This window comes from Cynocephalus volans, chromosome 3 (genome assembly GCF_027409185.1).
Source record: "Cynocephalus volans isolate mCynVol1 chromosome 3, mCynVol1.pri, whole genome shotgun sequence".
Lineage (NCBI taxonomy): Eukaryota > Metazoa > Chordata > Mammalia > Dermoptera > Cynocephalidae > Cynocephalus > Cynocephalus volans.
In genome coordinates, this window is record NC_084462.1 from 169,269,801 (window position 1) to 169,297,091 (window position 27,291).

General features: G+C 42.3%; 1 protein-coding gene across 4 annotated transcripts in view; it reads right to left on the reverse strand.

Moving 5' to 3' along the window:
* FOXN3 (forkhead box N3) overlaps positions 1-27,291 on the reverse strand; it is a 387,084-nt gene that overhangs the window by 259,953 nt on the left and 99,840 nt on the right. For all 4 annotated transcript variants that reach the window (XM_063091914.1, XM_063091913.1, XM_063091910.1 and 1 more), the window contains exon 2: positions 13,945-14,059. The gene's annotated coding sequence lies outside the window, so the exon portion shown is untranslated. The remainder of the gene's footprint in view (positions 1-13,944; positions 14,060-27,291) is intronic.

The following is a 27,291-nucleotide window of genomic DNA, read 5'->3' on the forward strand; positions in this document are numbered from 1 at the left end:
GCCAAAAATAATTATGAAAATATGAGCTTATATATGTATACATGTATATACACACATATGTATGGTTTGTTTTACATGAATAGGATCCCAATTTCCTGCAACTTGCTTTTTTTGCTTAATAAGGAAATGAGCAAAGTTCTGAAACCAGAATACTTGCGATGTACCCCCCAACTCCAATCTACTTTCTAACTACACTGTGACCTTCAGCAGGTACATCAGCTCACTGTGCCTTAGCTTTTTCATCTGTAAAATGGGATAGTTGAGTTAATACATGTAAACTTCTTAGAATGCAGATGGCACTCAATAAATATGTATTGTTATTACTTATTACCATTATGTCTTAGCAACCTTTCCATATTCTCATGTTTAAATGCTGCACAATGTACCAAGACATATCATTTGTGCACACCGAGATAGATCATTTATTGTATCTATTTTTGCTATTGCTATTACAAACAATATTAAGATATCCTTATTCACCAGTTTTTAATACTTTGGTGAGAAAATCCACAGGATATATTTCTAAGGGTGAACTTGCTGGGTCTGTCCTCCTGAGAGGCTCTGCCAATGTACCCTGACATGGAAAGTGAGGGTGCCTGTTTCCCAACCCCTCTCTAGAATTGGATGTTCTCAGATTTTTCAATATTTGCCAGTCAGACAAGTGACAAATGGTACTCCTTGTTTTGATCTGAACCTCTTTACATTATGAGTGAGGTTGAGAACTCTTTAATTGACAGATGAGAACAATTGAGACCCAGGGGTCCCCTCGCTGGCCCCAAGTCTAACCCTGACCTAGTGAGTAGCACAGACAAGCCTGAAGTCAGGCCACCTGTCTGGGACAACCCTAAGATGCCCAGACCCACAGCACCAGGAGGGAGTCTGACGACCATGGGCCATCCCTCCTCCACCTCCCCTCTCCAGGGTGTATCCGGGCTGGGTAAGCCATGGGGGCTTCGCTGCCTGGGTTAGGGTGACCAGCAGTCTCAAAGCATGGGGACATCTCAGCCTCATCCTCCATCCAGGAAGCAGGGCTGTGGGGCTTCTCCAACTGGAAGGTTGCTACCTGCAGCTAGCAGATAAAGAAAGCCTTGTCTCCAAACGGCCTCAGGTTCAAGGGTGCTTTTTCTCTTGTTCATGTTATCTCAAGTCTGTTCTATGTCAGAGCAAAGTGGTTCATGTTATGACTCGGCCCCACATTCCCCTCCATCTTCGCTGTGGATCTGGACTTTTTTAACTGGGAAAAAAAAGCTCCTTGGAGCAGGGAAAGGATCTGCTTCGATTAACCCCTGGGTGGCCTCCCCTGAAGCCTGAACAGAGCAGGAACAGAGAGAACAGCACTGCAGGGGGAAAGAGTGTGGTTTAGGCAAGAGGCTTAACCCTGGATCTGCAGCCCACTGGTGCTGTGGCCTTGGGTAAATTCCCCTAAGTTCCACTGTCTTGGCTTGAAAGGTGGAAATAGCACTAATACCTACCTTGCCTAACATTCAGGACAGTTCTGCACACAGGAGGTTGTGCACATGACTGTGCTTTGACAACTGTGAAGCGCAGCACGAACAGAGACTCTTGGTAGCTAGTTGCCACTGCCTCCCACGTGGGAACATTCCTTTCGGAAGCAACCATCTTCGGTTGTGCAGGCAGCCTTGCCCCTGGTTTGAGATATTCCTGAAGCCATCCACCTCCCATCCAGGCACACCAGAATCAAGCTGATCATCAGGACACAGACTGAGTCGTGGTTTCATCTTGATTGTGCAAAAAAGTATTTCGTAAGTGTCTATTTACACACCAGCTAAACTAGACGCTTGGCAGCTCCTCATTTGCTTGGCAGAATCAGGGAGCACAGTTCCACTTAGTGGAATTTCCTAGCCAATGGATACTCATCACACATTAGAATTAAAAAACAAAACTGGCTATTTTGAAAGGAATTGTCCTACAATTATTACGTATTTCTCTACTACTTTCTAAAAAAAAAGAGCATTAAATACAGGTCAAGTTTTTTCCTTATCTCCCTGCCACCATCATAAACACTGATTACCCTACTGAGTCTAGAATCCTAAGAACCTGTTCTACCACTCCTAGCTTTGAGACTTTAGGCAAATTATTTAACCTCTTTGTGCCTCAGTTTTCTTGTCTATAAAAGAATGTCAGAAAATCAAATTAATTAGGATAGTGGCTGCGTTAAAAATGCAAAACCAGCAAGGATCCACTTCAAGTGTCGTGAATGGATTTGGGGATACCTGAGATATTGTTTATTCCTACCCAGCTCCTGGCTATATTCCAAGCTGGCAAAGTGAGGCTCTTTTGTGTGAACATAAGTTCCTTTTGGGGCCTTGAAAAATAGGGCTAAGACCCTGATGGAACTCATTATGCCAACAACCCAAGCCCAGACCCAAGCGTTCCGTTCCAGGCAGGGAGACTTTCACAAGTGCCTTGGAGCAGCCTTGGAGAGACTAACATAAATGAACACAGAGAATGGAGGCGTGGAGAACAGGAGCTTCCCTGGCCCTCATGGGTGAGGGAAACCTTCTCTCCCCTTCAGCGGGAAGCAGAGACCAATGCCCGAACCAACTGGAGTTTGTCCTTGTAAGAGGCAATGTGCAGATGCCCACTTAAGAAAATGAAATATAAAAGATGACTTAAGACAGTGAGACGATCCACAGTGAACACCCAGAAGGGGAAACTCAGCAACTGGGGCCATTCCAGAATTTCTGTCTAGGAGGAGCTTAGAAGTGGCCGTCTGGTTGCCCAGGAAGCGGAAGGCTGGGGGAGTCCATGTCATGCTGCACCTGCACACCAGGCACGCTGGTTTACGATTGTGTGTGAAATGGAGACCAGAGGTGGGCAAGAGCCCTGAACCATGCTTTGGTTCAGTCTGTAGAAAGGACAGTGCTGAAGAGATGAAACCACCCTGCTTCAGGAGACTAGTACATTTTTCTCACGATGTAAAAAATTCCCCTGTAAATTCTACTTACCCACTTGCTTCGGGTGTGCTAGGTTTCTAGACTTCTACCTATAATATTGAATGCATACATTACTGACATCATGGGGCTATTTATGAATACTTCAGTGCTCTCTCCTTCAAGTTCACAGTTATATTACATTTCGCCACCTCCTTAAAGTTAGGTGTGGCTGTGTGACTAGCTTTGGCCAATAAAATATGAGGGAAGTGACATGTGTCACCACTGGACAACTTTAAGAACCAGCACAGGCTCCATCATTTTCTCTTTCCCCTCAGCCATGGTGATGGAAACATCCCATCAGCCTCGATCCTGGAATGAGGACGAAAGTGACACAGAGCGGAGTCCCCAGCCAATATTCAACAGTTATATAGAGTGAGCAAGAAATAAAACTTCCTTATTTTATGCCACTGAGGTTTGGGGCTTGTCTGTCACCCCAGAACCCAGTTAACTTTGAGTGATACACATGCACCACTCAGCCACCAGGAAGTGACCTTCCTCTTCCAAACTGGTAATTAATTATTTAGTATTCAATTCATTGTGCACCCATAGAGTTCACAGGACTAGGAACTCCGTTGGTCATCACAGCTGTAGCCACAATTTTTAATAATGACAACCCAAACTCCTTTCCAAAAAGTAAATTATAAACAAACCCCTTAACCCATCTGTGAGGTTAATTTACTGCCCAATTCCCTTCCTGAGCCCAGTGAGCACATTCCCAGGTACAAGGGCCAGACATTAAAAACCTACTCAAATGCACCATCCATTTGGAGGAGAAGGCAACCCCTTCATAAAGCCCAGTTTCTGATATGGAACAACACTCTTGACCAACAGATGCGTTCGTCCTCCCAGAAGTCACGCTGGGCTGGCCAAATGAAAATTCATTTGTTTGCTTTATCTCCCCTGTTGAATCCAGAGTTTTAAAATGCAGATGCCTGAACATTACTAATCATTGACAACCACCAGAGTCAGGTTCAATCCCACTGTCTCACACCTCCAAAGGCATATTTCAATTCTTCATTTTGTGTAATTTATAAAACATGAATTTAGGACAAAACTTGTAGTACTCTCCTACACTAAAAAAAACCCACAAAGTAAGTTTCTCTGTAGCAAGATATATCAAAACATATACATCTTACACAGCTGCACTGCAGACGGAGTCAGGCCCCACAGATACAGATGCTATTTACACAAAGCCACTGATTCAATCATTTTGGGTCAGATTTATTGTTTTACCCATCATCACCTTTTTCATTTATAAATCAGTATCAATCTAGCCATTTTAGTGATAAAAATAACTATACCATGATCTCCAGATCAGAATCACTACAGGTGAATCAATAAAATGCTCGGAAATAAATATGGGAGGAAAAGTATAGCTAACCAATTGGATGTCAAGGCCAGGGGACCTGCCTACCATCCCACCCTCACCCCAAGACTTACAGTTTACACCTACACTCTGATTTCCCAGGGCACCCTGGGCCAATCTCCGAGTACCTTGATGTACGAGCGGCAGAACCACTTAGATATAATAGTCAATTAAATTATTAATGAACGAACTGTACAAATAAAAGCATCATGCTCTTCTACGTAGTAATAATTATTATCGTGAGCAATGCAAATTGAATGTTAAGAATCATCAGGATAGCTCGGTGATAAGCTAACAATTTCCGGCAATCAGACCAAACATCTCTGCTTAAGCTGTTTAATAAAATAAATAGCAGCTGTTGACATTTTTGTTCAGTTAGGCACACAGACATCCAGAGGTTACTTATGTGTCCTGGGTAGAAGAACTAAACAAGAGATGGAGACTGACTGATGTAAAAGTGGAACCAGTTATAAATGATGGTAATTTAGGTATTTCCATATCTTAAACAATGAACCCTATAAAAATGTCTCAGAATTAAATGATATAATTTATTTACACATACATGCAGATACATATAGACACACAGATTTACACACACCTACGCATCACATGAATAGACACGTACATGTATATGACAATAGATAATTGTAATTAAGTATAATGTTTCGATTACATTTAAAAGAGGAATAAAGTTATATTCTATAATAATGATAATAGGCCATCCCTATTTTGAGGTAATCTAGCACCTAACTCCCTATGACACAGCCATGTCCCACTCTGTAAAAGAGCAGCCAGCAAGTCATTTCCTTGTTTACCTTAGGGACACTAGAATCATACAAGTCCTCAAACAGAGCTTAGTATGGCCTGATTCTCTACCAGTTTACCCGAGACTGATTCAGGAGAGAATGAGTCTGTTATTCACCAGATCAATCTAATTACAAGGAAAATCTATTAAACTCTACTTGGTGAGTAATTTGGACCTTTCGGTAGCTGTTATGACCAATTTCCTGCCTCTTTTTTGTTCAGCTGGAAAACTATGTATCACTCTAAGGTAATAATACTCTCTGGTATTCAGGGGGAAAAAATTCAAAGCTAAGCGTCTTCAGCTTCCAGCAGGAGTAAAGTAAAGCTGAAGAATGGGCTTCAACTGCTTGCTGTGAGATGCGTTCGCCTCACAAACACATCCTGTACTAGGGGCTGAGTGTTAGTTAGAAGCCCAGACATTCAGAGGCCACTTGACTGGTCTTTGGGGTGGTAGAATGCTCTTTCCAAAAGTCTCCTCCTTCATTATGAGCCAACTTACTAGTCATATTAACTAGGCCAATTTCAATGCCATTCTCTTTTAAGAGGTATCAACTTCAACATAGCTCTTCCTCTTCAGACTTCCTGGTAGATGCCATTGCTCTGACTTCTAATTGCGCCTTTAAGCCTAATTCTGCCCTATGAAACCAAAACGCTCTCACCTGTACAGTGTCGATACCACCACCGATGCAGCTACGAGCTTTGAGCACAGTTATGAGTTTGGTCCCAAATAGCTCAATCCCTGGCTAATGCTCAAATATCCATTTGGGGAGTTGATGTGCACACCCCAGAGTGAGAGTAAATCAATATGGGCACATAAATCTATTCACTACGGGGGAACAGGTAATATGCAGATCAGTTGGTACACTTTCGCATTTTCTGTGGCAGTTACAAGTAACAGCTCATCCTTTGCCTTTGCAGGGCTTGGGTCTGCCAGATTTTCACCAGGACATAAACGTGTGCCTAGGAGTTCTTAACCCAGTGCTGTGGACAGATGACTATTCGTCATTTCAACTGCTTTTGCCACATCCTTAAATCAGGCTGGTATGCCTCTAGCACTTGCTAATCTTTTGAATAAGGAAGATAACCCATAGGCTTGGGGCCTCCAGTCAACAGTGGTAGGAGCTAGTAAGGAGGACAGAGGAGCAGGAGAGAATAGTGCCAAGGAGAAGGGGCAAGAGATCCCAGGTCAGGGAGCTGCCCAGATCTTGATTTCACAAAGGAAAAACATTTCAAAAATAGTTTCCAGCACAGGCATACATTACCAACTTTTTATTTTGCCAAGTAAGGATACTGAACTCACTAGCTCAAGCTTATTTTTCTCATTTGGCCTTAGAATGGGGAAAAGTTCATCTTTGAACATGTTTTTGTGCATATTTGCTTAATGCCTGTCCCTGTTAGACTGTGCACCTTGGAATTCCCTCTGCCTTCCACACTGGAGGCTCCTTGGTGTCTAGGAACTATGAAATAGACCAGACTGGGTCCCCCATCTGAGAGTTACTCCTCATTTTCTCATTTCACTTGAGAATGTTTTGCATTTCCTTATCTTCCTTCAGAGAATTTCTGTGAAACACCTTTTCTGAGGTGCTATATAGCATTAAAAAAAAAAAATACATTCTACATAGAATTTATTTCAACCCTTGATAAGAAAGTAGTATACATGCTTCTAATGGAAATGAATTCTAACAAAAGGAGGTATCCACACTTTCAGCCTGGGGCCTGACCTACAATGGCCAAAAATGCATCTGCAAAGAATATGAATGCCTTCTTTTGCTGGCAGAAGCAGCAGAAGGAGCAGACCAAAGATTTTCCATCCATTCATCCTGGCTAAGGTGGCCTGCTAAGGTGGCCTGCTCTGCACCTGTTTGCCGTGTGTAAATGGCATCTACTCAATTTTCTTATGGCAACCATGATAATATCGAAGAGTGAAATGGGGAAGAAAACCCTGAGACAGACATAAAATAACCAGACAAACTTCCTTATCCCAAGAGAAGAGAGTTTGAATCTGGTCTCTCCATTCCTCACAAACAGGTTATAAAAGTCCTTTGACACCAAGAGCTCTTTGTTGAAAGAACAATGAATGAATTCTCATATGCACCTTCTTATCTTTTGGCACACAAAAACAACCGATTTAGAAATCTTTTAGATTAATTCCCATTGAAGTAACAGATGGATTTTAATCTCACTTCCAATTATCAGTCTGGATCACACATGCTTAGGTAATAACAATTACAATAATTTTAAGAGCTACCATAGAATGAGGGTTTGCTATCTGCCAAGCGCTATGCCAAGTACTTTGTAAGAAATATTTTATTTATTTTATTTCCTTTTCACACCATCTCTATACGGTCAATATCATTATCCTCATTTTACAGATGGGGCAATGGAAGTTCAGATACTTTACATTATTTTCTAGGAGTCAAAGCTCAGAAATCACGCCCAAAGTGAGGAAGAGGAAGGCCTGGGATCTGCAACCATGGCTGAGAATCTCACCTGGAGCCCACTGCTCACCCTGGGGAAGGTTGAATTGTGTCCCCCAAGTTTTATGTATTGGAAACTTGGTCCCCACTGTGACTGTTAGGAGGGTGTGAAATCCTATTATGGTAATTGAAAGGTGGAGCCTTGAAGAGGTGATCATGTTGTAGGACCATGACATAGAGAATGGATTAAAAATGGTGGTCATGGGCATGGTTCTGAGGGCCTTAAAAAAAGAGAGAAGAGAATCTGTCATCTGCTCTCTCTGCTTCCACCGTCTTGCAATGTGAGACCCCTGGGTCACTGCCACCACCACCAGATGTGTTCCTTGGACTTTGGACTTCCCAGTCTCAGACACTGTAAGCAATAAATTTCGTTTTCTTTATAAATCACCCAGTTTCAAGTATTTTGTTATAAGCAACACAAATGGACTAATACACAACCCTATCACAAGCTACAGCTTTAAGGCACATGCACTTTGGCACTGCTGGAAAAACAGGCCGTTCCCTCTTTCCTCGAAGCCAGAGTGCTTTGCATTTGGTTTTAAAGTCCTGTTCAGCCTTCATGTCCTCTCTCTCAGGGGCTCTAACTTCAGCCCTCAGGCCTTGGCCCCACCACTGCTGAGGACCTTATTACAAAGTCATTTGGCTCCATGAGACAAATCCATTTCTCTCAGGGTAGTTAGTGCAATTCCAAAATGGCTTACGAGATGGGCCAAAACTCTGAACATGTTTTAAATAAAGCACACTCTCCAGAATCACAAATCCCTCTCATCTGCTACAGTTGCTGATGACAAAGAGACAAATGTTGGTGTGTAGAATCTGTTGGTGTATAGAATCTGTTGGTGTGTAGAATTTTGTCTCACAAAACTCATTGTGACAACCAGGAGAGAGAATAAAAATATTTTGTGAAAAAATTGAATGCCTTCTAAAACTAAGATGCTAACATCCTACCTTTCCCAAACAGAACAGGTTATGGAAAATTACACTGGGCATTCTATAAGGCCAAAGCATGGATCCAGAAACTCTCTCTGTTACATATATGGGGATTTCCATTTAATGAAATGTTTCTGGGAAACACCTAGAGCCATTATCCAAGGTGCTACCTAGGTAGCCAACAGGAAAACTCCGTGAACATCTATGAATCAGTCTCTGGGAGACTTTTTTGTCTTGTTTTGCTTTTTAACATTTGGGCCCCATTTATGACTCAAGTGTAACTTTCCTTGGTATTAAGCAACTAGGAACTGAGATTAATTGCCCAATATTTAGTTACATTTGGCCTATATGCACCCCATATTGTATGCACCCTATCAGGGCACTGTAAGAACAAGATATTAGTTACTGGCTATTCTGAGCAGTTTATGATCACTAAAATATAGAATTCTAGCCTTCTAAGTATCTCTTTAAAAAAAAAAAAAAAACCTAAATAATGAGAACATCACAGGAAACCATACTGAATTGAGTTTGTTGACCACATAAACTGTCCAGCTGTCTCTGCCTCTCAAGGAGGCAGACTCCATTTTGAACATGGATTTCTTTTTTTCTTTCTGGAGTCTCTCATTTTCTCCATTGTATTCATTCAGAGGGGGAAAAAAACACCTCATAAATGTCATTTTATATGCCAAGCAATTTGCTATAGGCAACTACACCATTACTTTGTACAAATAAATTTACATAAATCATTATTAGAATGTTTTATCTTGGCAACATTATTTGGTTCCCAGAGCACAAATTAAATGCATGCTTAAAGCAGAATATTTTAAAGTTATTCCTATATTGTTTATGAGACAGGATTAGAAATTTCCATCTAATTTTTCTTTCATAATGGAATTCCTTTCGTTTTCTTTGTACATTTATAAACCACATGTATAATTTTCTGGGGGGTTTCTTGAAGCAAGTAATGCAATAGATGACTATGTCATGTTTGGTTCATTTTTCAGTGACTGGTCCCTTTGATGCCATGGGTTCAGTTTTAAACACTGATTAGGAAGGCCAGGAACCAGGGAAATTACAATGCAGTCTTGTGAGTAGATGACTTTTTGTTTGATATTATTCTGCAAGCAAACTGGTCTTTAGTTGTGGTTAGGCTTTTCTTTTTTTAATAAATTTGTAAATAAACTCCCTGAACTCAGTTTTTCCTTCCTGTGTGTGTTGGAACAGTGCTTGTTTGGATTAACTGCACAGCACATGGCAAGTTTTCATTGGCTAGAGTTTTACCCCACCCTACATTTCAAAATAAAATCTTTTCTCTCTATGTAAAATGCAGTGCTCTACGTGTCAATGTCAGGATAGGGGGTGGTAGGAAGGGACTGGATGGGAAATCAGGAGCCAGTGGGCCTTCTGTTTGCTGGCTCTGGGGAATCCCACAGTGACTCTATACCTTGTCTTCTCATTGGTGCCATAAAGAGCCAGATTCACTTCTCAGGGCTGTGACTTTCTACCATTGTGTAGTTTGAGAACAGTTTCCCAAGCCAGTGTCCGGGAAATGGGGCCCCACGTGGTCAAGGGCAATCCTCCTAAAGGCTGAGCAAGGTAGCTTAAGAGCACAGAGTTCCCCAGATCCAGGTTCAAATCAAAGCCACTCACTAGCTATGGGATTGTGAACGAGTCTAAGCTTTCTGCATCTGTTACCTTATCTTAAAATGGGATTATGAGTACCTACCTCATAAGCCTACTTGGGGGATTAAATAAAGCAATGCAGCCAAAAGCTTAGAACAGTATCTGACTCTTAGAAAAGGCTCAATAAACAGTAGCTAGCATTAGTCTTCAAGGATGACTGGGGGGGTCAAGCTAGGGTGATCATTTATTGCCTTAACCAGGATATTTCTAGGTGAGAAAAGAGGACTGTATGATAATTATGTTGGGTCAACTGGCATATGCTAGGATGGTCCCAGGCACGCTGAGGCTCTTCTGACTACTCTGCCTCCAGCCCATTGCTATTCAAGACCCAATAAGAAATCAATTTAAGGGTAACAATTATATGCTACATATTTTACAACTCGTTATACCTTTTAAAGTTCTTTCATACATCTTACTCGAACTTTTCATAACTTATGTGGAAAAATGTAAGACTAGATCAATTACCCTTTAATGATGAACAAAGGCACAGAAAAAGTATAGACTTTCCCACAATGACCCTGTGTTGCAGGGCAAGGGGACTCCAAGTATCCCATGAGCTCCTCCATACTTCTGAGCCTCCTGGCAGCAAACTGGGTCATGTGACTAATTCTGGCCAATCGGCTGTGGATATGGGAGAGGCCTGAGTCACTCCTAGTCTAATAGTCCATTTCTGTTGCTTAGAACAGAAAACCTGAAACTGGGTAATTTACAAAGAAGTGAAATTTATTTCTTATGGTTTTGGAGGCTGGGAAGTCCACGATTCAGGGAACACATCTGGTGAGACCTTCTACTTGGTGGTGACTCTCTGCAGCAACTCAGGGTATCACGTGGTGACAGAATGGCATGAGCAAGAGAACACTAACCTTCTCACTTGCCCTCCTAATAAAGCCATCAGAACCACACCCATGACCAGCCATTAAACCATCAACCCCTTCCCCATCAATGGATGGATCCATTCACTTGGGTATAGTCCTCACAATCTAATCACCTCTCAAAGGCCCCACATTTCAAATACCATAATTGGATTTCCCACCTTCTTAGCACTGTCACAATGGGGATCAAGTTTCCAATACATGAACTTTTGGGGGACACGATTAACCCAGAGCAGGCACTTAAGAATGGGTGTGAGTTCTCAACCCTTTTCTTTACACACTGTAGCAATTGGGAAGCCATGTTTTGAGATATACGTTTCACAAGACAGAGGAGGCTTGGAGCTGGATACAGAAGAGCCACACAGGCCCAACCCAACCCTCAGCAAGTGAGAAAGAAACTTTTGTTGCACTAAGCCCCTGAGATTTGGGATATACTTTTTACCCTAGTATATCACCACCTGCCCTGGCTCAGCCAGTTATTAAGAATAGAAGCAATTTTTACCATGGTTTTCATTCAACAGTGTCATAAAATCCTATCAGATTGGGAAAAAACGTTGCCAACATTTAAATGCCATAGCTTACTCAAGATAAGCCTTCAATGCTTATTTGACTTAAAACAAAATATTTATTTTGTTTAAAATAGCTCACACCCAGAGCCAAGTAAAAAGAAAAAAGTTCCAAAATACAAGGCTTCTTTTAATTTGGTGCTGATTTGTGCCAACATTTAGGTTAATCCAGGAAGCCTGGATAACTCATTTCAAAGACAACCCTGATATGTAGGTTTCTGAAATGAAATGGGGATCAAGTTTGGCCTCAATGTCTTATCTAGATCTAATTGGAAGTTAAAGGGATGATTGGAAAAATCCAACTAAAGTGTGATCAGTTTGCTTCCTCAATCTAGAAAATCTCTCCCTTCCTTTTTCTTACTCTAATCCTGCTCATCCTTCAAAATCCTATTTTCTTAGTAAGGAAAAAGTTCTACACTTCAAATTTTTGTAAACACTGTGCAACAGTTGCCTGGGTTAGGGGTAGGCAAACCTTTTCTGCAAAAGGCCATATAGTAGCTATTGTATGTTTTCTGGCACACCTATTCAACTCTGCTGCTGTAAGCACAAAAGCTGCCATAGATAATGCAGAAATAAATGAACGCAGCTATGTTCCAATAAAACTTTATTTAAGGACACTGAACTTGAATTCCATATAGTTTTCATGAGGCACAAAATGTTATTCTTCTTTTGATTTTTTCCAACCTTTTAAAAATGTAAAATCCACTCTTAGCTTGTCTGATGTACACAAACAGGTTATGGGCCCTGCCTGGCCCACAGGCTGCATGTAGTTTACCAATCTCTGGCCTAGGCTTAGAAGCGATGGGGCCACAAGCTGCTAGGCAATTGCTTAGCAGAAGAACACAAAAACCGTTACTCTAGTTCTTCCACTTCCTGGTGGCTGCTGGCCCAGGGGCCCAGCTCCTCAGTCCTTGAAGGACTCAGCCCCTGAGCACCTGAGCATGCTAAGGCAGGTGCAGTGTGGCCAGGGTGTGGTCTGGTAGGAAGGGTGGGACCCTCAGCTGGCAACTCTCAGGAGCACCTCTAAGACTCTGCACAGCAAAAGCCACCACTGCTTTATCCGGATTGGTAAAAAGCAGTGCTGGCAAAGAGCCGAGTGTGGGCAGGATTTGCTATGCCATCCCAAAATCAATGAGGGTACTTGGCTCCCCCTCTCTGACTGTGGCCCCAGCCTCAGCCTTGAGAGCCTCCCTGAACTCTGGCTTTCAGAACTCCGTTGATATGCTCCTGGGATCACCTTACACACTCATGTTCTTGGCGTATGTTTCCTACCCTTCCACTCCACTTCTCAGCCCAGAATTGCACCTTGTGACTCACCAGGTCCTGACCCCACACAGTCTCTGGTTCACATGCCAGGCAGAGTTTGGAGGGGAAGGGGAAGGTGTGCAAGAGAGGAGTAAATAATCAGGTGGACAGCAAAGGCAGGGTGTGGACAGGCCCAGAGAAGCAAGAAAGACCAGCAAGGCAGCAGCCAAGCCAAAGTGAGGGCAACAGTGACCACTGTCCCCAGGAAGATGCTGCCAGCCAAGGCCCCACTGTAACACGGGCAGGTGGGATTTCCCCAGGTGGCTCTACTCTGGGCTCACAGCAGGCTCATTCCCACCTTCCCTCCCATCAAGGCACCATGCCATTCCTCTCCATCTGCCTGGGCAAATGGTCCACAGCCCACCTGAGGCCCTCCCTGGTCCATGCACTGTTACCTAATGACTTCTGTCTCAATCCTCGAAGTCTCTTGGTTCCCTGAGCTAGAGAGCTAGCATCAGTGCACAGCCTGCCCTAAGCTGAGCACCACCACCTGCCATTGTCTTAGGAGCAAGTCATGGATCTTTGGCTAAACTGTGAGCTCCCTGAGGATAGGAGCCAGTCTTACCCTTTTTTATCCCCGTCTGTCCCAAGAACACATAACAGGTACTCAATACTACTTATTGAACTTAATTAAAAGGTACAACATTAAAAGATTTAATACAATTAAAGTAAAACATGGCACTATGATAGAAAATTCTAGCAATGTTCCCATTGCTTTCTGTGTCTGTGCCACACACCAGAATTTTAAATAAAGATGTGATTCACTGTTTTCAATCATCTTAATGCCTAAATTGGATTGACCGCATTGTCAGTCTGATCAGCTGCATAAATTGATCATTAAGAAGATTGGGGGGAAAAGAGAGAGGGTACCAATTGATGGAGAAACAATCAATTTGGCATTTGCATTTAAATATAGCTTTGCTATTTCATTTACTCAGTGCAACCTCCATGAGGTATGGAGAGCTGGGGATGCAGTGTGATTACCTGAGTCAGAATGGGTCCAGGAAACCAAGGTCAGCATTGCTCTGTCACAGGAAGGACAAAAGGGCCTCCATAATCACAAAAATGCCAGTCTTCTAGGAGGCGATGCTTCTAGAGGCTGGTGGAGAGGAGAAGAAGACAATGGGATTAAAGCAGAGAAGCAGAGAGAGCCCTCACAACCACAATGGATGCCAACTCCCGCCTGACTCTAGAAAATGACACACTTCAGTGAAAAAGTCAATGGCAACAGGAGCTCTTTATTTCTTGGGTAGTTATTGAAGGACTGAGTCTTTCATGAAGGAGTGTTTTTGAAACTGCTTCATGGGGCATAAGAGGACCCAAAAATTTGAAAGTACATGCCATAGACATTGTGAAATTATTTTATTTTGCTACAACCGCCATCGAGACATTTGTGAGATCATTTTATTTTACTACAGCTTCTACAAAAACACTGTCCATATAAAGGTAAAACATCAGAGCACCAACGAGCGTCTGAGGCCAGCATTGCCCCCCCACGGACCAGCCTTGATCCACTGGTAAGACCAAGTGCACGGGCTGCAAAGTCAATGACTCTCTTCTGTTGCTGTAAAATGAAATGACTCTGGCTCTAGTCCTGGGGACTAGCTCTCTAAATGGGCCACAAGTTACTGGGCCACAGTTAACCAATAATCTTCCAAAATAGGAAAGTTGGTAGATGAGATAGATTGCATATTAATTTCTAACGGAAGATGAAGGATGACAAATTAATAAACTCTCTAATGAACAGAATGGTATTATCCTATGCACTTCAGTGTGAGAATATTAGGAAATATATTCATTAGATCAGTGGTTCTCAAACTGTGGTCCCTGGGATAGCAGCATCAACATTCCTGAGAGCTTGGTGGAAATGCAAATTCTTAGCCCTACCCAAGACCTACTGAATCAGAATATCTGCAGGTGGGGCCCAGAAACCTGCATTGTAACAAACCCTCCAAGTGATACACCTTAAAGCATTAATTTATCCACCCATACAGATACATTTATTCTATTGCTGCAAAATAAAATTACCTCCCATAGTTTGTGTTTAAGCTGCAATTAAGGACAAAGACTTGAGCTAAGGATTGGGGAGGAATGAAAAGAATCAGATGGTAAGGAAGATAAGACATGTACGGGGGTACTTCAAAAAGTTCATGGAAAAGTAGAATTGAAAGAAAATCCAAATCTTCCCATGAACGTTTTGGGATTACCCTCATACAAGCAACTCAGACACAGACTGACTGTGTTATTTCTTCTAGCAGTGAGAGGGTTTCAGAGGAGGCATTTGTTTCTGGGTGGGGTGGAGGGTGGGGGTGCTGGTAAGGGAAGACCTCAAGAAAAGAATGACAATAATGATGAGCCTTGAGATTTTGGCAGGAAGAAACTGGCAACAGCCAAAGTAAAGGCCCAGAGGTGAGAAAGCATGAGGGCTATTCAGGGACACAGAGTAACCAGGTCTGGCTGACACATGAGAAACTCGAAGGTAATCCGGGTGAGACAAGGTTACTTCCAAGTACAGACAGATAAACACTAGGGCCTCTGGCTTCTCTTGTGTAAAGACCACCCAGCCGGCACCCATGGCTTATGATTAAAAATTGACGTTTGATAACTAGGTGACTTAAAAATTCCTACATCCAGTTTACCCTTCTGTACTTTTTACACTGCATTTTCCAGAGGAAAGAATTTTAACTACTTCAAGGTTTAACAGCTGAGGTTTGCCCAGGAGGAAGAACAGAAAAGAAAATTTTAAAGTAGGCACAGGAATCTGGATGTCAGTAGCCTCAGGCCATTCTGCAAAGGGGCAAAATATCACCACCCCTAAGAAGCCCCTGAGGACATTTCTGATTTTAGCTTTATGGAACAACTCCAATTAGTAAAAAAATACTTTTCATGGTCGAGAAAGTATGGCTGTTGCTTCTAGAAAACTGACATAAATAGCATGCTTTATTTCCTGATTTGGTTGATGAATGACAGGATACTGAAAATGTTTTTGATATCACAGCAAGGCTCTGATGGAAACGAAGCTGGATTCGGAACTGGCAATATCTACTTGCTCATCCAGCTTCGCCATTTAACCATGGGAGTCATTACGGGCAAAGGCACTAAACCCTCTAAACCTCAGTTTTTCATCTATCAAGCAAAAGAGGCACTAACCTGCCCCACCTGTTTTGAAATTTAAATAAGAAAATAGACATGAAATTGCTATGAAGATTATAAAGTGCAATACTATACAGAGGTATAGAATTATCTTCCTCGTTGAGACATTTAGGTATTAACTAACACTGGTTATCATATTGGCCTTTGAAAATATAAAAGCACAGTGAAATATTTCTGATGCCCTTGAGACTCTCCTTTTACATATTTGCAGATGCAGCAGTTCTGAAGAAGAAACGTGGCATCAACCAAACCATTCTCCCAAGAAACATTTCAAGGTAAATCTTTTACTAGTAATTTTTTTTTTTCTAATTTTCTTCCTCTGACCACGACAGAGTATCCAGTTATCTTTCAGCAGCTCCTGGTGAGCACAACTCAGTCTTCAGCAACACCGACATATACGATGGCAATAATTTATCATCTCTGCAGTAGTTTAGTCCCGGATGGACCATTTACTAATTTATTTCCATATGTAACTGGCAGAGAGATTAATCAGGCTTCCAACTCAAAAACCTGAATTGTGCTTTATTCCCTTAACAGGCTAACTCTGGGCAAGTGGAAACACACGTTTACATAGAAACCAAGAGTTCCTCTTTAAAAGCCTGTCAACCTCAGATGCAAGCCTTTGAACACACACACGCACACATGCACACGCACAAATCCTTCTTGAGACAGCTTGCTCCTTATGTCAACTTGGAGGGCTGGTTTTTTCTTTAGATCCTCACAGAACTTAAACAGGAGCTGTGTCTGATATAACTGCAGGCAGAAGTCCAGAAACGTAGGGCCTAATCAGGTACAGTTGCAGCCCCATTCCCTTCCCTGTTTGCAAGGTCGGGGTCTCGTGTTTCTGAAACTGAAGAGATCTTTTTGCCACAGTGCTACACCCAGCTGGCCCGGCTCTGCGGTGCCCAAGCACTGGAAAGTATGTGCTTTCTTTTTTCCACTCTTTTTAAGGGTCTGAACTTGACTGAATTCAGCAGCTGTTGTGTCCTCAGCAAGGCAATAGCTAATGAATTGTTAGCTTTGTTCCTGGTTCCCCGGAGCTCACCTCTTAGTCCGCTTTTGTTTTTAATTCTATCCCAATGATATCAGCCTTTAGCAAAGAGTGGCTAATGGGATTGTTGTTCAGTGACGGTGTTTACATATAGCAAGTGAGCCAGTCCAAACATGGGGCAGAAAGCACAAACTGATCGGTGATGCTATAAATGGAACCCAAGGCTACCGCCAGGAAGCCTCAGCAGATGGGACCATGTAGAGATATTGTCAGCTAGGTCTGCACACTTGGGCACTAACCAACTATGTGGCTTTGGAAAAGTCACTTAATAGTTGAGGTTCAAAATTATCTCCTCTATAATACGAGTTAAGCTCCCTACCTTCTGGCTCTAAAATCTTATGATTCTATGAATATGAAAAAAAATCAGCCATTCACCTGGTTACTGTGTTTCACCAATGCCAAAAATTAGGAAGTTTGAAAGCATGTGAAAGTGGCTGAATTGGCCCAGGTGATTGGTTCTGTGACAAACATAGCCTTAGGAATCTCAGCATCTAATCCATTCTCTTTGAGCAAAGAACATAAGCATTTGAAGATTGTTCAACGATGTATAACTTTACAAAGTTTTAAGAATTCAATTAAATACAACAGTTTGATTACAGTACTGTTCCAGGTATAGCCAAACCTGGAAAAGTGCAAAAGTGCAAAAACCGTGGCCTTTGTCTTTAATATACTTACATCTCAGTTAAGGAGATGCACAACTAATCTTAAATAAAATAAACGGTAATGGGAACATGGAAGATGGAAAAGTCATTTCAATCGGAGGGGGTGATCTGTAAGGTTTTATGGGGGAACTGGAGTTTAATCTGAACCTTGCACAGCAGAGATGTAAATAAAGGGCAGAGGCAATAGCCAAGGCCTAGAAGCTTCCAGGTGTGGTTGGGACACAGTATTGAGTACCCTAGGGCAGCAGTACCCACTGCTCAAGGAAGAGAGGACATAAGAAGAGGGGAGGCTGGGAAGCCCTGGACAGCAACCAGTAGACTGGCTTTTACCCCACGGTCACCGGGAACCTTCTGAAGTTCTGGGCAGTGGAGACTCCAAATGAGCTCCGCCTCAGGAAGTTTACTCTGGCAACTCTATTACCATTTAAGAGTAGGAATAAGATCAGTCTGTACCTTCATTTTTCTCTTATTCATTCCACGCTGCCACTATTTGGGAATCCCTCAAACTTACTTTTTTCCAAATCAATTTCCTGGCCCGTTGAATGGAAGCAATTGAGTTCCCTGTAAGTACTGCCAAGACTCCACATTCGAATGACTGGTTTGGCTGAGGACTCTACATTTAGGTTTGTATGTTTTTCTATTCCTAGGAAAGAGTTAAAATAACATGACATAGACTGGTGTTTTGTTTTGGTTTGTTTTGACACTGGAAAATATTTCCAAATGATGAAAACAATACACACACACGTTCTGACTGCTGGAAGGATCCGCTCTGGCATTCCCAAACAGACCAAAGTCAAACGAGTCATCCAGGGCGGTTCATTGAAATGTTTCTGATTTCCAGGTTCAGAGTCCCAGGTTAATGATTCCAAGGTTTCCAGAGCCCCTCAAATGCAGTAACAGAACAGCATGTTGGCTCTCATCCCAATGGCATTTGGTCCCTCTGCCTCAGGGTGGAGTGGGGGTGAGGGCACAGCACAGGTGGTGTCACGCAGCCATCGCAGGGAGATGCCACCCACCATGATACGTGGGGTCTGCACCAGGCAAGCCAGGGCATGGGGCAGGGGGTCTATAGACCTTCCCTCCCATCAGTCTCCAAGATGGGCTGTTGTCTTGAAACTCCATCAAAGTGAAGGTGGGAGTGGGCAGAGGAGCTCAACCTCTGAGAAAGGAGCTGCTTTTGGCATGAGCCACCTTAAAAAAAATAAAATCCCCAAAGAAGGCACAAACTTCATTTCCTGTCTCTGGGCTGCTGAGAGTTCAGTCGGGCATAAATGGGAAGCCTCAACATTAGTTTCACTTTGGATCACCTTATTTAGAAAGGCACATCGTATCTCTCCACTGGGGTGTCAAACATTCCAGAGTTCAAGTCCCTGATTCATAATTCAAAACCCATACCAGCCCTCCACATGCCCAGGTGTTCAGAAGCTCTGAGTCCCTCAGAGATACTCTCTTAACATCTAATCAAATAATTACAACAAAGAATAATATGCAGTAGGTGCTGTAGACAGTCCCCTGTGGACATAAAAAATAGTCTCATACAGACCAAAAGAGTTGCACACACCACTTTTTGTTAAAAGTCCACATATGGTCAGAAAACAAACCTTCCTCGAATGAACAGATTAGCTTAAATTACTAAGCCATTTTACATTCTCTTTACTGATACATGAATAATAAAACTATAAGGTAAATGTATGCTTAAACTGAATAATGGGCATAAATAAAAATATTTTGACCTTAAAAACTCAGTATAATTTGAACTACAACATACTTGAAAGCTCCTGCAATCATAACGTGCACATCGAAATCCATTAACCTAATACCTAGGCTGCTATTCAAAAGTAGGGGTCTAGCACGTAAATAAATACCCATTTGAACACTCCTCCTCAATTACTGTACAATTTGGTTGCAAAGTCACACACTTACAAAGTCTATCATCTCTACTTGGTTGCTCTCTAACCAACACTGAAGTCGTATCAGTCTACAATGTGGCGGTATAATATAAACACAGATACCAGCAAATGGTACTAAAAAGTAGCAGCAAATGTCAAAGACGAACAGGGTCATCCTGGAGAGAAGAGAGGTTTTTACATAATCATTCAGTCAAGACAATGGAGCCCCAATTTCCCTTTAACTGCACACTTAATCAACCTCTCTGCTTCTCACCTGATCATTTTTATATAAAAGCAATTTCTACAATGATACACTCAAAGACCTTAGTTGCCATAAACTCAGCAGCTGTTAGAGATTCTGTTGCACATTAGATGATTAGATTTGCTTTCAGACTCAGCTATTTTCAACCAAAGCTTTCATTCCTTACCCACCACTACCCCTCTCCAAAAATTAGCATCACTGACGATATCCTCCTTCAATATGTCATCTGCCAAGACTATTTTCTTACCTTTGTAACTCACATTTCTTTCATTTGGTGATATTTACCCAAGCAAGGACAATTGTTTGACTGGTATCTTGCAACTTTCAACTTTGCCCAGATTTTGCTGTCGTTCAGAAGGGGGATGTCACAATCCCCAACACGTCGCTCAGCTGAGCTAATACACATCTGAATCCAGAGCTATATTTTAAAATCTTTTACACTTACTTAATATAGTGCGTGCTGCCTGTCCACTGATGCGATATCAGAAACCTGCAAGCTACTATTTCTGCAACTGTGTCACTGTAGATAGTCTGAAACATGTACGTAGCTGTTGCCATGGAAACAAACACAGCTAGGGTAGAGTGCCACGCTGTGTTAATTCCTTCACCCATGAACCCCAGGGGAATGCTAACATTCATCTTCTTTCTCCTTTAGTCTCACACTGCTTTAATATTTTTTCAGCATTATCAAATGACGTACTAAATACATATGGTACACCTGAAAATACAGATGGTTGAAATGAGCCATGGTAGCAACCTAGCCTGCCGGGTGTCTGTGTAAGGTGTGCAGCTCGGCAATGGATCCTTTCCCTAACTTCTCCTGGGAGAAATGGAGAACTTTGTCTTTCTTCTAAAACGGTGTTGGTAGGACAGAGAAGGTAAGCATCTTGTCCTGCCTAAGAAGAACAGTTACTGTGGAACTGCACTGGACCAAAGATGCTACCAGAATTGAGACTTATCAGTTCTGTGGAAGTCAGAGGGAGGCCTTGCAAACTTTCTGAAGTGGATCCAAGCTAAGAGTTGTTCTCCCTTCCAACTAGAGCTGCATTAACAGGTTATAAATTCAGTCATTTTAATTGGGCAAAAGCATAAACACTCAACAAGGGCTTCATCGCTCCCCACTTGGGCATTGTCCCTAAACCCATGCAAGAAGGTATTAGACTGAGTGAGTAGGTAATGAGATGGAAATTTGCCATTATTCAGAAAGAAAGGTGATTTTCCTGGAATCTGAACATTCTCTTATTTGCTTCAAATTCAAATCTCTGCCCTTATCAATTCTCGGACCCGTGGAGAAAAGTCAAACTCTTTCATTACCCCTAAAAGCCAAAATGTGTAGTTATTGGCACATTGGGCCACCTTCGCATTATTCAAACTGGTAAGCCACTTTAAATTCTGGGGTTAGACTCATCATGCTAGACAAAAGTAAGCAGTTCAAAAATCTTAATTACATTCTATCCCTTGGGCTAGTTAATAATATTCAATCTAGATGAAAATGGCCACATTTTAGATTTGCATGCTGATGTCCTTTGCTGGAATACAATCTTCCCACTAAACAATCAATTGTAGGCTTTGAAAGTGCAGGTGACCCTGAACTGGCATGTTTTCAAGAAACCACTATTTTATTTGTGGGGATTATGGCAAAATTATTCTACAAAAGATGAGCAAATTTTTCCTATTATTTTTCTAAATCGAATCATTCTTGGCTTTTACTATGATAATAATCAACTCTTCCCTAAGATAAAGCAAAACAGAAAATAGATTTGTATATCTTATTGGCTAAAGAAATATGTCACTTTTTTAAAGCAACCTCAAGATGATGTTAGGGTCCAATATAAAGCCTAGTCTTCAAGTATTAGCAGGGCAGATAGAGATTACCTTTTCACTAACCATGACTAGTACTTATAAACTTAAGAAGCAGAGCTACACTAGTAAAAACAGTAGACCCCGACGTTAACTTTGCACTACATTCCTTCAGTATTACCAAGCATTTTCACATAGATCATTTCCTTTGAGTATCACAAGCATTCCATGAATTAGTCTGGCAGGTATCTCCAATCTCATCTCACAGAAGACACCCTGGGGCTTGGAAATCAGTGACTGATCCCAGGTCACACAGTAAGTGTCAGAACCTCATCTTCCATTACCTGATCTAACCTCCTTCCAAGTGCCATGATGCCCCTAAATGTGCTCATGGACTTAAAACAATCATAGTAACAATACTTATAAAAAGACAGATACTAAGTATAAGATTCATTGGTTTGGGGATTAACTACGGCTGGTGGTTGAAGTTAGGCTAATGCTCCTCTTGCCCTTACTCACCCACTCTCTTCTTCCAAGGGTGGAAGAGGCTGAGTTTAGCACCCACCCCCAAAGCAGATCATCTCAGACTACTCAGAACACCGTGAGCCCCTTCCCGGGTGTCCCAGCCCTAAGTCCTGACACCACTCCTCCGAGAGGGACCTGGAGTGGAAAAACGGCTGGGGTGCTCCTTGGGCTTTGGAGATGAAAGAAGAATTGGGAGCTGCAAGAAACAGCAATAAATTAGTTAGCCTCCTCGAGGAAGTAGATCCATTCTACTTTGCCTTTTTTTTCATCTTGCAGAACTGAATCTCTGTACGCATTAGATAACTCATTCTCCTTCTCCCAGCCCTGGCAACCACCATTCTACCTTCTGTCTCTATGAGTTTGTCTACACTAACTATCTCGTGTGAGTGGAGTCATGCAGTATTTGCCTTTTTTTGTGACTGGCTTATTTCACTTAGCGTAATGTCCTCAAGTTTCATCCATGTGGTTGCATGTATCAGAATTTCCCTCCTTTTAAAGGCAGAATAATATTCCACTGTGTGGGTATATCACATTTTGCTTATCCATTCATCTGTTGATGGATATTTGGGTTGCCTCCAGGTTTTAACTATTGTGAGTAATGCTGTTACGAACACGGGTGTATAAATATCTCTTCAAGACCCTGCTTTCCATTTTTCTGGATCCAGAAGTGGGATTGCTGGATCATATGGTAATTCCATTTTTAAATATTTAAGGAGCTGCCACACTTTTCCACAGTGGCTGTGCCATTTTACTTCCCCACCAACAGTGTGCAAAGTTTCCAATTTCTCTACATCCTCACCAGCACTTGTTACTTTGGTTGTTTTTAATAATAGCCATCCTAACAGGTATGAGGTAGTATCTCATTGTATTTTCAATTTGCATTTCCCTAATGATTAGTAATGTTGAGCTTTTTTTTTTTTTCATGGGCTCATTGGCCATTTGTACATCTTCTTTGGAGAAATGTCTACTCAAGTTCTTCACCCATTTTTGAATCAGGTTCTTTGTTTTTTGTTGTTGAGCTTTAGTAGTTCTTTATGTATTCTGGATATTAATCCCTTATCAGATATATAATTTGCAAATACAGTATTTTCTCCCATTCTGTGGGTTGCCTTTTTACTTGGTTACTTTTAACCACACTTACAGCCACCAGATAATCAAAAGCAAACATCATCATGATTTGGGTTATTCATGGCCTCCTCTCCACAGTACCCTGGATATTAAGAATTAACTGCATGTGCTTCGGCTACATTTTGGCAAAAGAGGACTTCCTAGAAATGAATTTTTCCGGACCACAGCATTGTTTCTAGGTTGGCCTGGGGGTGTTCACGAAGCAGCAGAAGCATCTTTAGGGGCAGGGAAGGCTTCAATAGAGGGCAGGCGGGGGAGAAACTGGGTGCCTTCAGAAAGGTGTTCCAACTCAAGAGTCAATGACTTGATCCCTTCTGATGAAAAGGATAAAATGGCTTTTGATGAAAATGATAAAATGGATTGCACAAGAAAACAACAAAGTGGGCCAAGTCCACGGCTCGTGATTCAGCCTGTTATAAATATTTTTCATGACCTGGCTGGCATGATGAACCTCTGCACATTATGACAGAGGCGGTCTCAGAAGCCATAGAAGTGCAGGGCAGGAGCGGGGAGAGGTCACCCAAACACTAAAACACTAAAAGGCCCTGAACTCGGTGATTTCCTAATCCTCGTATTTACATTTTCATTTTCTCTACTTCCTCTCGCCCCTCCCAGGCTGTCAGGCGTCAGCTGGTCTCACCGCGCAAAGTGGCCTGGCTCTCCCAGCTCCCTCCTGTTCTGATTCACATCTCATATGCCAGGGGCTGAAAAACCAAATAACAGAGTTGATTAGAATTTCGTCTGAAAGAAGATGAATATAGGTCTGAGAAAGTGTCCCTGAGCACAAAAGTGTCAACTTTTGGATGCCATTGACTCTGGGTCAATTAGCCTAAAGCCAGTCACCTAAGAAGCAATTTGCCTATAATTTAAAATCTTTTTAAATGTTTTTACATGGGAATGTCCTTTGATTTCTTTTGCCATCTCTTTGGCATTCTAAGTTTTTAAATCAAGGCTTCTAAGGGCATGCCCAGCTTGTTTTTAAATTTTAGTTCATGCTTCATTTTAATTTTTCAATTAAATTAATTTGGGGGATACTGGCCATGAATGCAAAAACACTCAAAATGCAAGTGAATTTCTGGTGAACTGGTTATCAGGCAAATCAATATGAGATTGGTTCTAAGGGAATTTTTACATCTAATTTTCATTTTTTAGGCTGCAAAAACTGTTAAAGGAAATGTGAAATTTAGTCAGACTGGAATGCACAAACTGCCTCTCACATGCTACCTGTGTCTCTCTTTTTCTTGCACAGGCCTGTCACGGTTGACGTTCCAGCCCCCACGGAAGGAAAGTAATCTTGTATTGTTTGGTTTTGTTTTTTCCCACCATGAATTTAATTCACGGGCACTATGAACAAAGGTCAGCTTGCTGAATCTCACCCAGAGCACGGCTCACCTTCCCAATCCTTCCAAGAGTCTCTGTTGTATGTTTTGAAGGAGTCGGCATAGATGGCTCCCCTGATTTTTTGCACCAAGGTGATGCACAGACTGCAGAAGTCTGAGGACCACTCACCTGAAATTCCAATTCTTAATGCAAGGGGGAAGGGGGAAGGCGCAAGGTCAAGGGGTGTCCAGCATGATTGGGACTGATAACACCAGCCTCATTCAAAAGGAGAGGCCAGGGACCCTGTAGCACTCTGTTCCTTTGGGAAACCACAGACCTGTCCTGCCTTTAAGGACAGAAACCAAGTCGACCTGTGCAATCAGGACCGGGCTAGTGAGTGTGTTCCTATCAGACAGCATTGGGGCTGTAAAATGGGACAGGAAAAAAATGGAGATGGTCCCTGTTACCCACCAGTGGCTGTAACCCAGATGCTATCCCTCTGGGCAGAGCCCCTGAGCTGCTAACCCAGTCTGCAGAAGCAAGTATTCCAAGCAGCATGGCACCCTGGCTAGGGCTTCAAGAATGCCTGCCAGACGGTGATGGTTGTCTTTTCTCCTGGAGCAGCCGTTCTGTTGTTTGTCCTGCAGGTGTGCGGAGTTACGGGGCCAGCCCCTGGGGAAGAGAAATTGACCAAGAAGGCCTCACCCTCGGGACACTCACATGGATGCTCAGCCAGGACTTGGGAAGAAAATTCTCCTGGCAATGCAAACTTCTTTTCATTTTGAAAGTACCGTTGTGGAGTTTTGCTGTAAATGTCTCCTGTTGGGGACAGAGCAGCTAAGTGTCCTCAGTGTGCGTGAATTTCCTCTGTCTCTGCATGAAGGATAATGAGCGGGCTGAAGTTAAATGTGCCCTCAATGGGGTTATGTCCACTGGAGGACTGGGCTCTAACACCTAGACACTGAGGAAGCTGTGAATGATACTTTTTCCTTTTTGTAAATCTGAGGATGTGATGAATTGTTTAAATGCATTTTATCCTCATGCCCCCTACTTAAGAAAAATGGAAGTTTTTAACACAATAAGTCACTGGTCATGTGCGTGATCAAAATGTAAACCATTTGTATTAGTTAGAACATTTTTGAGGGCTGTTTTAATAGAGACCAAATAATACTTGCTTAAATAAAAATGTGTTTATTCGCTTGTTTACCTCTCACATGACAGCCTGAGATCGTAAGTGATTGGGGGGACGAGGGCGCGGTGCGGGGCAGAGGCCGCTGACGCAGTGAAGACAGGGCCCACGGATTATCCTATCTTGTGGCTCCACTGTCCCCTAGTGTGTTCCCCATATCTGTATGGTCACAAGTTCACTGCCACCTTGTCCTCATCCTAACCAGAAACAAAGAGGATAGAGAACGTGACGGGCTCGTTCCTTCCTTTCAAAGGCAAAATTCAGATGTCGTGGCCGTCCCCTCCCTGTTCATCCATCAGCCAGAAGTGAAGTCATTGAGCATTGCTGGCAGAGTTGTTCCCCTAAAGCTGGGGGGTGAAAGGAAGAAGCAGGGAATGGACACCAGTGGACAACGAGCTGTGTTTTGAAAACACTAAATATATTCAGTAGTCCCTCCTTATCCACGGTTTCACCTCTCACAGTATCAGTTACCTGTGCCAACCGCCGTGCAGAAATGGGTGAGCACAGTACAGGAAGATATTCTGAGAGGGACCCCATTTGCATAACCTTTTTATATATACTGTTATAATTGTTCTATTTTATTATTAGTCACTGTTAACCTCTTACTGTGCCTAATTTATAAATTAAATTTTATCATAGGTGTGTATGTATAGGAAAAACCACAGTGACGTTCTGTGTAGGACCATGGTTTGATACTGCCCCAGTTTCAGGCATCCATCGGGGGTCTTGGAATGCACGTCCCGCAGATAAGAGGGGAGTGCTGTACTTACAGATATAAACATGTACGTTAAAAGTTTAAAACACATGGGAATGATCAGCACCAAATTCACGATGGCAGTGCTGTGGGGACACGAGGGGTAGGTTGGACCTGGGACTGGGGAAGGGGTACACGGGGACCTCCAACTGTATCATCAAGGCTTTGGGTCTTTTTAAATACTGGAAGCAAGCACAGCACACTGCTGAGCTCTGCCCGAGCTGGGTTGTGGCTACGTGGGTATTTTTGCTTTTCCTATGTTAGACATCTATCCTTAAAAACATTAGCATTATCTCAACTATCCCACTGCAATTCATCATTAAGTATACTTCAACAATTCTAAAAAGAGCATTTTTCTACGTATGAACTCTCTGAAATGAGTGAATCTAATTATATTAGTCAGTATTTTTTCTCTGAGTGGTACATAAAATGATGTTATATTTTACAACTGCTGGTGACTTAGATTTGAAGATATACAATGTATAAATTATATTTCACATGGACTGTGGTATATTTTCATATGTATGAGGGGTAAGAGGGGGATGGTGTCTCAGGAACTGTGAAGCTCAGAGCTTCAAGTGACCTAGTGAAAAGGTCC